Source organism: Leopardus geoffroyi, chromosome B3 (genome assembly GCF_018350155.1).
Source record: "Leopardus geoffroyi isolate Oge1 chromosome B3, O.geoffroyi_Oge1_pat1.0, whole genome shotgun sequence".
NCBI classification, from domain to species: domain Eukaryota; kingdom Metazoa; phylum Chordata; class Mammalia; order Carnivora; family Felidae; genus Leopardus; species Leopardus geoffroyi.
The window spans coordinates 28,232,738-28,248,621 of record NC_059337.1 but is presented as its reverse complement, the minus strand read 5'-3'; positions in this window follow the sequence as shown (position 1 = coordinate 28,248,621).

Genomic DNA, 15,884 nt, shown 5'->3' with positions numbered 1-15,884 from the left:
AGGAAACAGGCCATCCCTAATGAAGGGGACTCTGACACTCTCACTGTTCCTCCTTCCTAATAGACTCTAGCTGTATGTAGGGGTTTCTTCCTCATTCATTTCCTGGGTTAATGACTATGATAATTAGAGCTAATTGGTTAGTCTACCTCAGGGGAGAGACTTTAAGGAATATTCCCAAGCAGCTGCTGAAACTCCTTCCTTTTGTTTCAGGGAAATTCCCTATCTTCTCCAGCCTGATACAAACTCCATATTTCCACTTAGGTGGAAAAAAAACATTGGCACATGCTCCTCTGTTTGAGCTGACGAGGTTTAGAACCAGGAATCTTCTTTCTCTGCCTTCTGCTAGCACCTCATCTCTTCTGCCTTCCCCTCCTCCTCCTCCTGTTTCTGCACACCTATGGTGCTGCCTGCATAACTGATTCTATACCCTCCTGTCTCTGGCACCATTGGCTCCTCCTCCCACCCTTGATGTCAAGGAGTGAAGAGCACTCACTTGGACCTCCCACTTCAGATTCCCCCACCGGTAAAAGCTGACAATTGACTGACTTTTAAGTGGACACAGGTGGAACATAACTCATATGTTGAGTTACCAGCATTAAATATGAAGCTTGTTTTCTCAGCCAGAGTGTTCAGCCAGCTGAACAAAAGTTTCCCAACGTAGACAATGGGACAGGGTTGATTGGGACATTGATCCTGGGGACAGGGTTAGGATGCAGGATTTAAGAGAGCTAATAATCAAAAGGATCAGGAATAATCAAAAGGATCAAATCTACTCCAAGATATCAGAATGTTGTCAAGGCTTTTGAGATAAACAGCAAGAGAGGAGTACTACTGTTGCATCCACATGACTCCTGAAGCAGAATGCTATGGGCACCAGTGACAGTCACAACAAAGTTTATTACAATGAGAGGCAAGGCCGACCGATCGGGACCAACACTCTTGATAAGAGTGCGGCCTCGAACAGCCGGGGTACAGAGTTTTTATAACCGATCACATCGTTTTATCATCACCTGGGAACAGAACAAGGAAACAGTTTCCAGATGAGTTAGAAACAGTTGCCTAATGAGGTGTTTACTTTAGACTTTCTGCTTCTAAGTTGCAACCAGTGGATCTCCTTGACCCTGCCTCTGATGCTCTTTTCTTTGAACTTTTGTTTCCTTAATTGGTGAAGCCTAATTTACAAGAGTATGAGTCATAGTTTACCAGAGCAAAGCAAGGCTGTTATCTCTTAACCTTCAGTGTCAACACAAAGCTGTTATTTTTCAAGCTAAGCATTAGCCCTACACTACAATTTAACCCTTACATTTCCCCCTTTTCTTGTCAGTGAATCAATCCCTTGATTCATCATTAGGAACTAAGGGGGTATAATTGGACCTGATCATCATAATTTTTATTTCACTAACTCACTTCTTGACATATTGTATTAACCAATTGATAAGGCACGGGCCAATAGTTAACCCAAGAAGTAACAATAGCAGTGGCCCAGCCACGGCTGTAAGCAGTGATGTGAGCCAGGGGGACCAAGAGAATAAACTCTGATACCAATTATTGCTGGCCTCCCTGGCATGTTCCCTGGTCCTAAGATTATCCCTGACCAAACTGAGAGTGTCTCGGATTACTCCAGAATTGTTCGCATAAAAACAGCACGTTTCTCTGAGGGCCACGCAGAGGCCCTCTTCCTTCATAAAGAGTAAATTAAGCCCTCTTCTGTTTTGTAATACAACCTCGGCTAAAGAGTCTACTTGGTGTTCTAGCCAAGAAATTGAAGTTTCCAAGTAGCCTAGGTCTCGGTCTACTTGCTTACAGTTTTGAAATTTTGGTCCCCCACAATGAGTCCAGCAGTTCCAATAGCTGTGGATCCCGCAATTCCCAGTCCTACTAGGAGTGGAATGAGGACTGGTGCTGCCCTTTTTACCCTGGTATGTTAGCCAACTTTTGTTCTTGATCCCTGTGTCCACATCCATAGGTAACCATATAGGGGTTTTCGGGGACTGGAGGAGCAAAGCCCGTTGGCTGTTTATAATTAGTAACTAAAGTCCCCCATGAGTCCCCCACCAAGTCGCATAAATCAAAACAAAACAAAACAAGGCACAGTGGAAGAGGTATTAGATACTATCACCTTCCCCATGACAGTGTCCCTGAGTTCCCATTGGTATGGCCAACAAGATAGGGGATGCAATTTCATACAGTCCCCCACACTTAACACCATACAAACCCAAAAAATTATGCCCGCATCAGTCTTAGCTTTAAAGGATCTTCTGGGTGCCTTTGAAACTTCCGTTGCTGTTTGTTATCTGGTTCTGTATCAGTCTGGGTTCCCGCCTTCACGCAGTTTTTCTTAACCTGAGAGTGATGAATCCAGGTTCGGACACCATCTACCTTGACGGCCGTGTGCATAGTCAGAATCACGGTGTGTGGTCCTTTCCAGCGTGGCTCCAGGGTTTTAGGCTCATGCCTTTTGACCCAGACTAAGTCTTCTGGTTGAAAGGGGTGGGGAAGAACAGGAGGATGAGCGAAGGCTTCTCTCAAGGCCCTGGTTATTTCCTTCTGTACATGTTGCAGGGCCATGAGCGAAGCCAGCAAATGGTCCCGTTCCAACTGTTCCATTACGTTGTCTCCTAGCCTCGGCAGGATAGGTGGAGGTCTTCAGGATCTTGAAACCACTTTTGTCCCGGCATCTTCCCCCTTTTCTGGAAATCCACTCCAAATCTTTAGGACTGTAACTGGGCTCCGGTGGAAGCAAGGGCTCTGTCAAGATTGGTAGCTCCAAGGCACTTTCACTTTTAGTTGGGGCAGCTTCTCGGGCTGCTGCATCAGCCAGGCGGTTTTCGATTGCCTGTAGGGAGTTGCCTTTTTGATGTCCCGGGCAGTGAATGATTGCCAGCCTTGCAGGTTCCCAGATGGTTGCTAGAAGATCTAAAATTTCAGCTTTTTTTTGATGGCCTTGCCTTCTGCTGTGAGGAGACGGCGCTCTTGATAAATGGATCCGTGTACATGCGCGGTTGCAAAAGCATAGCGGCTGTCCGTATAAATGTTAACTGACTTGTTTCTTCTGAGTTTTAGGGCTTTTGTTAGTGCGATGAGCTCTGCGCATTGGGCTGAAGTTCCTGGGGGAAGGGTCTGTTGCCATAAAACTTCACAGTCTGTTGTCACCGCAGCACCGGCATACCTTTGCCCTTGAACCACAAAACTACTGCTGTCTGAAAACATGCTGATATCAGGGTCATGTAAAGGAATGTCCGTAAGATCAGAGCGAAGGGACGAGATCGTTGCCAAGGTTTCTGGGCAAGGGTGTACGGGGGGATTCTGTCCTTCGGGCAGCAAAGTGGCTGGGTTTAAGGTTGGAGCACAAAAACGTATTCGGGGCTGGTCGAGTAGCAATGCTTGATATTGGGTAATCTAAGCATTTGACAGCCATCGCTCTGGGGGAGCTCGCAGTAAGGTTTCTACTTCATGGGGCCCCGTGATAGACAATGCTTGCCCCAAGGTTAGTTTGTCTGCATCTTTAGAAGCGCGGTGGCGGCAATTTGTCAAATGCATGGGGGCCATCCGGAAGCAACTGGACCCAGCCGTTTGGATAAATAAGCCACCGGTCAGTGCCAAGGTCTTAGGCGCTGAGTCAGAACTCCCTTGGTTACCCCCCCTTTTTCGGCTACAAATGGAATGGCTTGGTGGGATCTGGTAAAGCCAAGGTTGGTGGGGTTATGAGAGCATCTCGTAAGGCTTTAGTTTGAGTCTCCCCCCACGTGAAGGACTCTGGAGATCCTTTGAGAGTGGCATATAAAGGGGCCTCCAGTTCAGCAAAACCAGGTATCTACAGTCTGCAGTAGCTTGTTGCCCCAAGGAACTTGCGGACTTGTTTGTGAGTTCTAGGCTGAGGAATATCGCGTATAGCCCGAATTCTTTGTTCACCAAGGTAGTGCTTACCTTTTTTAAGGTTGTAACCTAAATAGGTCACTGCAGTACGACAGATCTGTGCTTTTCTGGCTGACACTCAGTACCCCAGTTTTTGTAGAAGACTCAAGAGTTCTTTGGTGGCACTCAGGCATTTCAGATGAGAAGGGGCTGCCAACAAGATATCATCAACATATTGCAGTAGAGTTACCTGTGGGTTGGAGATCCAAAATGGCTCTAAATCTTGGTGCAGGGCTTCATTAAAAAGAGTACGAGTTGGGGCGCCTGGGTGGCGCAGTCGGTTAAGCGTCCGACTTCAGCCAGGTCACGATCTCGCGGTCCGTGAGTTCGAGCCCCGCGTCGGGCTCTGGGCTGATGGCTCAGAGCCTGGAGCCTGTTTCCGATTCTGTGTCTCCCTCTCTCTCTGCCCCTCCCCCGTTCATGCTGTGTCTCTCTCTGTCCCCAAAATAAATAAAACGTTGAAAAAAAAAATTAAAAAAAAAAAAAAAAAGAGTACGAGAATTTTTAAATCCTTGGGGGAGTCGTGTCCAGGTGAGCTGTCCGGCTTTTCCCTCTTCAGGATCAGTCCATTCAAATGCAAATAGTGGCTGGCTTTGTGGGGCCAGCAGGATGGCAAAGAAGGCATCTTTTAAGTCCAGAACTGTATAATACACCTGAGAAGGGGGAAGCAAACTAAGGAGAGTATAAGGGTTGGGTACAGTGGGATGAATGTCCATTACCCTGGCATTTACTGCTCTTAGGTCTTGAACTGGCCAGAAATCAGATGAGTTAGGCTTCCAGACAGGAAGAAGTGGAGTATTCCATGGCGACTTGCATGGGATCAAAATGCCAGAGTCGCGCAAACGTTTGATGTGAATAGCGATTCCCCGCCTAGCCTCCCGGGACATGGGATATTGTTTTACTCTTACCAGAAGCACGGATGCCTTAAGTTCCACTATTATGGGAGCTTGATAAATTGCCAGCCCAGGTGGATTGGTTTCAGCCCACGCATGGGGGAAATCCGCCTGGAGGCTTTTAAGGAGGGGATTGACTGCATGGACATTTTCATTAGGCACTGGAGTGAGCAGGCCCTCTTCCCCAAGTGGCACAGTCACCATTACTGTTGGGCCATCCTGGCCGACTTTAATATGCATACCCCCTTCAGTGAATTTCAAAGAAGCTGTTAGTTTATGCAGTAGGTCTCTAGTAATCCACGGGAGGGGCATTCAGGCATGATTAGGAAAGAATGTGTAACAGTTTTACGGCCTAAATCTACTTGTTCAGTGGTCCATTTACAAGTCTGGGACCCGGTTCCTCCTTGCACCAGGGTTGCCCCTTGCCTGGTGGGGCCAGGATCTTGTTTTAGAACTGAAAATGTTGCCCCAGTGTCCACCAAGAAGGTCTTAGGTTGGCTCCCTATATTAACAGTAACCAACGGCTCAGAAGGGGCCACCGAGCCGCGGCCCCGTCAGTTGAAATCGACTCCCATCACAGACACCTGGGGTGGCCGAGTTTTGCGTTGGGCTAAGTTGGGGCAATCCTTTTTCCAGTGTCCCTCTTGTTTGCAATATGCACACTGATTTTTTTTCCTAGTGACACTTTAACCCTTTGTTTATCTTTTTTCTTTTGTCCAGACCAGAATTCTTTGGGCGTTCTGGGTCCTCTTCCCTCACGGGCATCCAGGACGGCTGCCACCACCCTGCTTAATTTTTTTTGTCTGCCTTTTTTTCTTGAGAATCCCTATTGTTGAAAACTTTTTGGGCTATTTCAACTAACTCAGATTAATTTTTTTCCTTCAAACCCATCTAATTTTTGTAACTTTTTCCGAATGTCTGGGGCTGCCTGTGAGACAAAAGCCAGATTTAATGCCCTTCTATTTTCAGGTGCCTCAGGGTCAATAGGGGTAAAGGTGCAGTATGCCTCCATGAGCCTTTCTAAGAAGGCTGAGGGGCTTTCCTCAGCTCCCTGAATTACTTCTGTTACCTTAGACATGTTTGTGGGCCGGCGGGAGGCCGCTCAGAGACCTCCCAGTAGAGTCTGGTGAAATAGGGTTAATGATCGCCTACCGTGAGGAGTGTTTGGGTCCCAATTCTCAGGATGCGAGGAAGGAAAAACTTCCTCCAGCACAGCAGGATCCTCGGTGGGTTGCCCGTTTGGCCCCATCACTAATTTTGGGGCCTCACGACGGATCTCATCTCGCTCCTCAGTGGTGAAGAGAACCTGCAAAAGAGCTGCTGGCAGTCATCCCAGGTTGGCTGATGGGTCACAAATATGGTTTCAAGAAGAGAAATTAATATTTGGGGTTTCTCTGAGAACGAGGGGTTTTGAAGCTTCCAATTATAAAGGTCACTAGTGGAGAATACATAAGTCATAAAGGGTTGGATATCACCCTGCAGGGATGGCCCGGACAAAGGGGTAGGGCAGCGGGAGGGGGGTGGAAGGGAGTCCTTGACTGGGTGTGAGACAAGCTCAGGGGAATGTCCTGACTCGGGTTTGCCTCCTGATCTGAAGCATCTTGACCTGTATTTTTTTGGGCGAGAACTATAGGGCGGCGGGTAAGTTTCTTCTTCCTCTGGTGCAGGTGATGGGGCAGCCGCTTAGTCCCGTCAAAATTCTTATTTTGAGCTCCAGATGAGCTGCCTTTGAGTGGTAAAGCCTGTACTTTAGGGAGGCAAGGGGGAAGGGGAAGGAGAAGTTTTAACCAATCAGGAGGGTTTTCGATGAGGGTCCTCCATGCCCCAATATATGGGATTTGGTCTTCGTGCCTAGAAAAGACAATATCATGAAACTTATATACCAATGTAAGGTCAAAGGTCCCCTGTGGAAGCCATTCCACCTGAAAGCTGGTCCATTCCACCTCGCAGAGAATTCGAAGGACTGGCTTCTTAACGTGGAGGCCGAAAACTGAGGTAGCTCTCCTATAGTCCTGAAAATGGGTTAGTATGAGACTCAGAGGGGTGGGGGTACTCTGATTTTGACCCATGACAAAGATAGGCAGAAGTGACAAGGACGCACAGTCAACAGGAAGAAGACAAGACATGAAGAAAACACAAGTTTGAGATCTCTAGGCCAGTAGGCCATGGCAGCCACCTGAAAATAGGATCCTTCTTGACAAAAACCAAACCAAATGGGGTCCACCAGCGTCCCGGTAGGATCCCTGACTCTGGGTCTATAGCCGCATCCAGCAGACCCTCCTGAGTCACCCAAATGGCGCGCCCCAAGAATTTCTTACCTCTCCCAATCCCGAGCTTCTTCCCAGGGGTCAGTGGAGCAATCTGCAGAAAGGGCCCTGTTTCAGACCTTTACATTTCTGGCGGAACAATCCGAGGAAAGGGCCCTGTTTCAGAACTTTAACTTTCCCGCGGAACAATCCAAGGAAAAGGCCCTGTTTCAGACCTTTAACTTTCCCGGCCAATGCACCAAATGTTGCATCCACACGACTCCTGAAACAGAATGCTATGGGCACCAGTGACAGTCACAACAAAGTTTATTACAATGAGAGGCAAGGCCGACCGATCGGGACCAACACTCTTGATAAGAGTGCGGCCTCGAACAGCCGGGGTACAGAGTTTTTATAACCGATCACATCGTTTTATCATCACCTGGGAACAGAACAAGGAAACAGTTTCCAGATGAGTTAGAAACAGTTGCCTAATGAGGTGTTTACTTTAGACTTTCTGCTTCTAAGTTGCAACCAGTGGATCTCCTTGACCCTGCCTCTGATGCTCTTTTCTTTGAACTTTTGTTTCCTTAATTGGTGAAGCCTAATTTACAAGAGTATGAGTCATAGTTTACCAGAGCAAAGCAAGGCTGTTATCTCTTAACCTTCAGTGTCAACACAAAGCTGTTATTTTTCAAGCTAAGCATTAGCCCTACACTACAATTTAACCCTTACACTACATGGCAATGAGAAAGAACGAAATATGGCCCTTTGTAGCAACGTGGATGGAACTGGAGAGTGTGATGCTAAGTGAAATAAGCCATACAGAGAAAGACAGATACCATATGTTTTCACTCTTATGTGGATCCTGAGAAACTTAGAAACCCATGCAGGAGGGGAAGGAAAAAAAAAAAAGAGGTTAGAGTGGGAGAGAGCCAAAGCTCTCTTAACTGAGAACAAACTGAGGGTTGATGGGGGGTGGGAGGGAGGGGAGGGTGCGTGATGGGTATTGAGGAGGGCACCTTTTGGGATGAGCACTGGGTGTTGTATGGAAACCAATTTGACAATAAATTTCATATATTGAAAAAAAAAGAGATACAGCAAGAGAAAGAGGAAACCTCAACTGCTTTCTTACAGAGGCTTAGGGATCAAATGAGGAAGTATTCAGGCCTATATCTGGAGGACCTAGTGGGGCAAGGTCTCTTGAAGGTTAATTTTGTAACTAGAAGTTGGCCTCATATTGCAGAAGGTTAAAAAAGATGGATACATGGAATGAGGAGCAGGTAGAATTGCTCAGGGAGATTCGAAAGATTTGTAAAGAGGGATGAGGAGAGAAAAAAATACAAGGCAAAGATTATGGTAACTACCGTGGAGAAAATGAAAGGAAAGGGGAAATAGAGAACCCCCCTGGAGTGGGGGATGATGAGGAAAACAAGGGCAAGAGAAATGTAGCTTCAATAAATCTTACAGCTTGCAGCCCACTGATAGACATCTGAAACATGCAGAGCATGACCTTCCTTGAGGAACATATGGTTACCTTAATGCCTTAATATATTTGTTTTACTACCTAGGTTTACTGAAGGTCAAATTAGATATTGTTGGATATCTAATGAGATAAAATGCTAAAGCACTGATTACTAAACCTCAGTTTATGCTTTTAACTTCTTATTGCAGAGAAACTAAGGCTATTTGGGTCTGTTTGTAAACATGCTTTGTGCTTAATAGATTCATAAATTTGCCATCTAAAGAATTCTGACGAATGGTTCACAACTGGTAGCTAGTTTTCACATGGAGACTAAAGTTTCTAAGAGTTAAAATTCTGCTAACTGTAGTTAAGACTGATGGAAATAAGTAAAGCAACCTTGTAGAGAAGTAGATGTGTAAGAAAGATATAAGAAATGGAAATATATTTTTGTTGAAGGTAAAAAAAAAAAAAAAAAAAAAAGTAATTTTGTCCTGAATGGAGAGAAATGGCTTGGGACAAAATCTGAATACAAAGGAACATTGTAGAAGGTTGATGAAGGGAAATCTTTGGAAAGGAATTTTATGTGTGATTAGGATAGACTAAGGTTAAAATGAGTGGATTTTATTTTTATTTTTTTTAATCTTTATTTTTGAGAGAGAGAGTGAGCAGGGAAGGAGCAGAGAGGGAGACACAGAATCCAAAGCAGGCTCCAGGCTCCAAGCTGTCAGCACAGAGCCCGATGCGAGGCTTGAACTCACGAACCGTGAGATCATAACCTGAGCTGAAGTTGGCCGCCCAACCAACTGAACCACCCAGGTGCCCCATAAATGAATGGATTTTAAAGGTACACTGGTATAAGATTAAAATTGCTCATCCTTTCATCCAAAGGCTGGGAAAATGGTGGTGATACCCTCGCTGCTGGCATTTGTGTTGCTTCTGCAAGGCAGAGGAATGGATGACTATGATATATAGGGATTTTACCGAGATACATGGGAGCCATTTTGCTACACTTAGCAAAGTGTATGCTGACTTGTATATATCTAGATACTTTAAAGTAGGGGTGACTTGGTGTCTTGGTTGAGCGTCATGATCTTGCAGTTTGTGGGTTCGAGCCCCACATCAGGCTCTGTGGTGACAGTTCAGATCCTGGAGCCTGCATCGGGTTCTGTGTCTCCCTCTCTCTCTTGACCCTACCCTACTCACGCTCTCTCTCAAAAATAAACATTTAAGAATTTTTGTGGGGCGCCTGGGTGGCTTAGTCGGTTGAGCATCTGACTTCAGCTCAGGTCATGATGTCACAGTCCATGAATTTGAGCACTGCATCGGGCTGTGTGCTGACAGCTCAGAACCTGGAGCCCACTTTGGATTCTGTGTCTCCCTCTCTCTCTGCTCCTCCCCTGCTCATGCTCTCTTTCTCTCTCTCTCAAAAATAAACATAAAAAAAATTTTTTTTATTTTTAAAAATTTATATCCAAATTAGCATATAATGCAACAATGATTTCAGAGGTAAATTCCTTAGTACCCCTACCCATTTAGCCCATCCCCCCTCCCACACCCCTCCAGTAACCCTCTGTTCTTCATATTTATGAGTCTCTTCTGTTTTGTCCCCCTCCCTGTTTTTATATTATTTTTGTTTCCCTTCCTTTATGTTCATCTGTTTTGTCTCTTAAAGTCCTCATATGAGTGAGGTCATATGATTTTTGTCTTTGACCAATTTCACTTAGCATAATACCCTCTAGTTCCATCCATGTAGTTGCAAATGGTAAGATTGTATTCTTTTTGATTGCTGAGTAATGCTCCATTGTATATATATACCACATTTTCATTATCCATTCATCCATTGATGGACATTTGGGCTCTTTCCATACTTTGGCTATTGTTGATAGTGCTGCTATGAACACGGGGGTGCATGTGTCCCTTCGAAACAGCACACCTGTATCCAGGGGATAAATGCCTAGTAGTGCAATTGCTAGGTCGTAGGTAGTTCTATTTTTAGTTTTTTGAGGAACCTCCATACTGTTTTCCAGAGTGGCTACACCAGCTTGCATTCCCCCTCAAAAAATTTTTTTTAAATGGACACCCATGTGGCTAGAACATATTTATGTGGGCATTGCTGAAAAAGGCAAGGGAATAGACCTTGATGTGGCCCTTTTAGCCCCACTCAGTGGCCAATATTATCCTTACAAAGAAAAGGTTTTCAAATCCCTGTTGGGCCAAGATAAAATTATTCCATCCTCTACAACCAGGGGAGTCTTGCTTGATTGTAGTCAATACCCCCAAAGTCCCATAGGCAGCAGAGAGGGGTGAGAAATTGGGGAAGACAAGGTCAGCTTTCAGAGGTAGGGTCAAGCCTGGATAAAAGTGACTACTCCCAGTACCTTGCGAGACTAACAGGACTTTTTGGCTGCCAGTCGCATAGCCAACCAAAATGCAGGGTCAGGAGATGAGGCTTCTGGCCCACCATAAGAAATTGAGATAAGGGTTGTCTTTTCCTCTTTTTCTTAGAAATGGACAATTCCCCAACCAAGACCAATAAAAAATTGAGATGATTTTGATCTACAAACCCTAAAGAAAAAGGGACTCCTTTTCTTTTGTACCAAGGCATGGCCCCAATACAAATTGGCCTGGCAGCCACAGGGAAATATCAATAATACTATCCTACAATTGGACTTGTTTTGCAAACATGAGGGGAAATGGGGGGTGGGGGGAATCCCTTATACACATTGTTTTGGGGCCTTAAAAAAATCAAGATACTTGTAAGCAGTGTAAGGTCAATCCTTACTGGTAACCTTTTCCAAAGTCTAGCAATCAGGAGGGGAAACAAGGGCCTGTACCCAAAGCTGACCTTAGCGAAGAAGGAAGGGAAGTCTTCCACCTCAACCTCCTCCTCCTTGGGTCCTTGATCCATATATCCAGACTTAAAAATGAGCACTTCTGCTCCCTTCTGCCCACCTTATCCAGGCCCTCCCCATAGTGTAACAGGCATGTTTCCTCTACAAGAAGCTAGGGTGCTGGAAGGAGAAACTCAAGGAGGTACCACTATAAGATTACAAGTACCTTTTTCATTACAAGATTTAAGTTGGATAAAAGGATGTCTAGGTAAATTTTCTGATGATCCAGGTAAGTATATAGAGACTTTTCAGAATATTCATGTATGTTTTAACATGGAAAGATATGCTTTTGTTGAATCAGACTCTTAATGAGAAGCATGGTGTTCTGCAGCAGCTGAGAGATCTAGAGATGGGACTGGAGGTCCTATAGGGGACTTCCAGTTCCCTACTGGAGCTCAGGCAGTTCCATCCCAAGATCCTAATTGGGACTATAATAATCCCATTGGGTAATGGTATCGCTGCCACTTCCAAGCCTGTGTTTTGGAGAAATTAAGGAGGTCTAAATTTAAGCCCTTAATGCTAAATTAGCCAGTATTCTACAGACACAGAATGAGAGCCTGGTGACTTTCCTGGAAAGGTTAAAGGAGGCTATCTCCTCTGATACCCTCTGAGGCTGAGATGATGCTAAAGGACAAATTTGCCATTCAGTTGGCCCAAGATATTTGGAGAAAGCTGCAAAAATTTGGCCGTTGGCCCAGAAGGGACCCTAGAGGTGCTCTTATGAGCACTTATGAGTATATTACAACCAAGATCAAGAGGAGAATAAGGAACAGGAAAGGAGGCCTAAGAAAAAAATCTGAGGCCTATTTGCAGGCTTAGGTATTATTTCAGACCAGACTTCCCGAGGTCCTGGCACTAAGTGCCATTTATGTGGCCATTCAAGGCACTGGAAACGAGAATGTTCTCAGAGGGGACAACTGAAATCAAAACCCAGTATGCAATGCCCCTTGTGTGGAGACAATTGCTGGAGATCTTAATGCCCTCGGGGATCTCAATCTGCCAGTGTCCCTGAAAGGGACAGATGGGGCCTGGGGCTCTTTACAGTGGCTCCCCCAAACCAACTATATATTGGAAACCCATAATCTCACAAACCTCTGGATATAGAAGGAAAACCAATTGATTTCCTTCCTGACATCAGAGTCACCTTTTCTGTCCTTCTTTCCACTTCTAGCCAACTATTCTAATGCAGCATAATGATTGGAAGCATCTCTGGAAAACTTATGACTAAATTTTTCTCTCAGCCTCTGGGATGCATATGGGGAGACATAATTTTTTTCACATTAAAAATTTATTTTTCAGAGAGAGAGAGAGCATGAGCAGGGGAGGGGCAGAGAGAGAGACACACAGAATCCAATGCAGATCCAGGCTCTGAGCTGTCAGAACAGAGCCTGATGTGGGACTTGAACCCACGAACTGTGAGATCAGACCTGAGCTGGAGCTGGACACTTAATGGACTGAGCCACCCAGGCACTCCCACATTCTTTTTTGATAATGCCAGGGAGCCCCACTCCCTTGCTAGGAAGAAACATTATGACTGATGAGGGAGCATAAGGCAAGCTGAAGGCAAAGTATAAGCTAACAGCCCCCACCACCCCCAGGTGGAATATGTGTGATGTTCCTCGGACACTCCTGGCTGCCCAAAAACAAAGGAAAGGAAAGAAAACAAATGGTTGATAGAGATCACAATCATGCAGGACAGAAGTCTTCTTCAGTTTAGGGATAACTTAGTAAACTGCAAGAAAAAAGCAATCTTATCCATAGCTAATAAAAATCTATAGACTCTGTTTCCTGGAGCCCTAATATCACCCTAATCAAGATGTCAGGGGTTTTCAGGGCAAGTACTTATCACTATGGTGATGTGGGAAACAAAGGCAAATGAAAAATTAAATTCCCTTACTGCCTACAGTCCAACTGACAAGTCCTTGAAACAGGCAGAGTGACCTTCCTCTATGAGTTCAGCTGCCTCGATGATGACACTTTAAGGGCAAAAGGGAATCTTGGCTTATCATCTTGACCCCCCCAGGATCCTGTGAGTCTCCTTAAACATATTAAAATTCCTTTGCAAACCTCCTTTATCTTTAATTCCTAAGAATATGTTGGCAATTATACTCCAAGCATATGGCTCTTAATATACATCTGAAGGGTCTCATGACTGAGGTTTTACTAAGCAGCAATAAATGTTTTCCTAACTAGCCCCTCAAGGTACTGGAAACCTTCCTTCCAAAATTCCTTAGAGACTTACACTGTAACTCCTTCCCAACCTGAAGGTATATAACCACTCTTCACAACCCCAGGGCAGCTCTTTCTGCCTGTAGCATGTGGGCTGCACTGGGGTTGTGAAGAGTGACTGGTTATATGCTATGGAGTTGGGGGAAGTAAAGTCAAGAGGAAGTTTCTTAAAGGAATTGCCATATGCTAAAGAAGACATTACTGGAGGCCTAGCTATTTTCAGGCTAAGGTTGTTTTTTCCTTTAGCAAAGCATTATCCCTAAGACAGTAGGGAGTTCCTGGAGATTAGGCTATTGATGATTGCCCTTTTCTTGTAATATTACTAAGATATTCGTAAACTGATGCAGACTTTTTCAGTTTAACCATTTGTTTTCTGTCCTTTCCTTTGTTCTTGGGCAGCCAGGAGTGACTGAGGAATATCACATATCCCACCTGGGGGTGGGGGATGTGGTACCTTATCCTTTGCCTTCAGCCTGCTTTATGGTTCCTCAACTCCAAAACCCCATCATGAATTACAGGCTATAGTGCTGCTAGCTCCAGGATGGATAAACATTTGCCTAAACTTATAGTAATTTAAATATCAAATATCAATCTTTCCTTGAGGTAAATTACACCTCATGGAATGCTTATGGAAACTGGATGGCCAAAGAAGGAATTGAGGATTGAGGACCATGAACTCTTTCAGAAGCTTATTCTATTCAACAGTATCACAAGATCCAAATAAGTATGGAAGAGGGAGGAAAAACTATAGTTAAATTGATTTAAAAATATATATATGACCAGACATGTCAGGGATTGTTTTGAATGGCTACAATATGTCTTTCCTTCCCATGGTGTGATCTCCTCCTGTTACAGAACCAGGCTGGAATGCTGGCAGAAAAACCAAGCAGCACTTGGAGATCTTGGTGGATCAGAGATTTATTTAACACCAGTTGGCTCAGAGGAGACCGTTTCTCCAAAGATCTGAGCGCCGAATGCAAGTGGGAATGGTAATTTATAGTTGTCAGCTTCCATATCTGTGGGGTTTTTCGCGTGCATGGCAAACAGGGCAAGAAGAACCCAGAAGAGGGGTCTCCAAGCTAGAGACCAGAGCTTGTTTTAGTTCCATTGGCCATCTTGTGGCGTAAAACTTTATTCATTTTCCCAACACTCCCTAGGAGGCATTGCATTTAGAGTATTAATGCTTGTTGGTATGGTATTCTTTTTATATGTCATTCATAGATGCCATTGCATATGCCAGAAAAATAGGACAAAATTTTGCTGAGACATTCCAAATAATTTCTCATTGTATCAGACCTCTGGCTTGACCTCTGAACTTGCCCTGCCATTCCATTATTACCACCCCCTCAGCAGGAAGCAGTTAAGATTATTGTCCCAATTCCTAATGGCAGTGTGGAGTCACATGTTCAAAGGGGGAATATGATAGGAAAAAAAAGGATTCAGTACACAGAGAGGGAAAGGTTAGGACCCAAGGTGCCTGGGTAGGGGAAAACATACTTTGGAACAATGCTGGGAGCATCTGACCACAGCAAACCTCCTCAGGCGTAAGGTTCCTTTTAAGAATGTAACAGACACTACCTACTCCACTTCAGGTTTCCCTCAGGAATTGGACAATCCAGCTCCTAGAGCTATCAAGCCAGTAAGTTGGAAGGAACAGGAGGAAAGATAGGGGGGCTGACCAGAATCTTACAAATTTCTGTGCCTTATGGCTAAAATAACCTGTTATTATTGGAAGATAAACCTGTGAGGAGAGCCAACACTTGCTGAGTATGTTTGTGACTTCAAACATAAAGGAAATATAAATGAAAATGGAATCAACTTAGAAGAGGGATTGTGAGAAGGGAGAGGATTCTTCTTCAGAAATACCAAATAAGAGCTGTGCTTTATTTATGTATAGTTGCAGGTACAACCTATTGGATATTTACAACCCACACCCCCTCCACCCACCACAATGGAGTCCCAAACCTTTAGACGCTTCACTTCCTGGTTCTTCCCCTCTCTGTTTCGCAGGCTGCATGTGCCAAAGAACAAAGGGAGGAGGGACTGAAAGTGTCTGCAACTCCTTAGGCAATTTATTTTCATAAATCGTCTGCTGTAAGTGCCCTCAGTGTGCCTTTCGGTCAGACACTTGCTCTTGAAAGGACGTTGATTAAAGCCTTGCTTCAGATGCTCCAAGTCTCCATGTCCCTCCTTCGATTGGGTCGGTGAGCCTATTTCTCACAGTGTATCTGTGATATTAAGATTA